This window comes from Propithecus coquereli, unplaced genomic scaffold, assembly GCF_000956105.1.
Source record: "Propithecus coquereli isolate 6110/MARCELLA unplaced genomic scaffold, Pcoq_1.0 Scaffold47, whole genome shotgun sequence".
NCBI classification, from domain to species: domain Eukaryota; kingdom Metazoa; phylum Chordata; class Mammalia; order Primates; family Indriidae; genus Propithecus; species Propithecus coquereli.
Window position 1 is genome coordinate 2,728,194 of NW_012150507.1, and position 1,099 is coordinate 2,729,292.

The window sequence follows — 1,099 nt, forward strand, 5'->3', positions numbered from 1 at the left end:
AATAAAAGTACAAGAAGGGTACGCTGAAAATACAAAACATCATTGAAATTAATTTTAATAGCTCTAGTAACTAATGAATATATCAATTTTCTTGATAGTGATAATACATTCACTGTGTATACATATGTCAAAACATGTTAAATATATGCAATTTTTATTTGAGAATTATACCTCAATAAAGCTAGAAGAAAAAGTCTAATGGAGTCCAGAAATAAACACTTACATTTAGGACAAATTCTTTTTCACAGGAGTGTCAAGACAATTGAATGAAGGAAATGATAGTCTTTTCAACAGCTGGATATCCAAATGCAAAAGATGAATTCTTACCTCACATTATATATAAAAATTAACTTGACATGGATAATAGCACTTTGGAAGGTCTAAGTGGGAGGACCTCTTGAGGCTAGAAGTTTGAGGTTGCAGTGAATGAACTATGATGATACCACTGCACCCTAGCCCAGGCAACAGACCAAGACAAAGAAATTCCTCTCAAAATGCTCTAGATATATGTATGGACTAGATAAACCTAACCTTATCAATGTCAATATTCTTATGCACAGAGAACGCAGTTAATATACTTTTAGTATAAAGAGTTAATATACTTTGCAGGAAAAATACAGCATTAAAGCTGCAAAGAAGAAAGAAATAGCCAGTGTAAAGTAGGAAATTCAAATAAAGTAAGTGACAATGATGCTGTACTTAATAGAAAGTGATTGGTCAAAAGAGTGGACTCAAGCAAGTGAGAAAGAGAGTTGCATACAGCAGTTAAAGATTTTAAGTTTTTGTTTTGAGAAAAGAAGCGTGGTTATGAAAAGACTGTGGAGACAGGATTTAGCCCGAAAGAGAGAAACACCGTGTTGATGTGTATAATTACAATTATATATCCAAAACAATCAAAATTATGCAGGCATCTGGTAGTGTGGGAAAATCACATACAGAAACAGGGAAAATGGAGAAGGAGGAAATTTGTAATAAATTCGAGTTCTGTTTTTGCCATATTGGAGTTGAAATGGTTACAAAACTATGAGGTTAGGGTATTTTTTTTAAATCAAAAGATATAAATAATGATGAAAGAGAAATAATAGATGCAACAATAAAG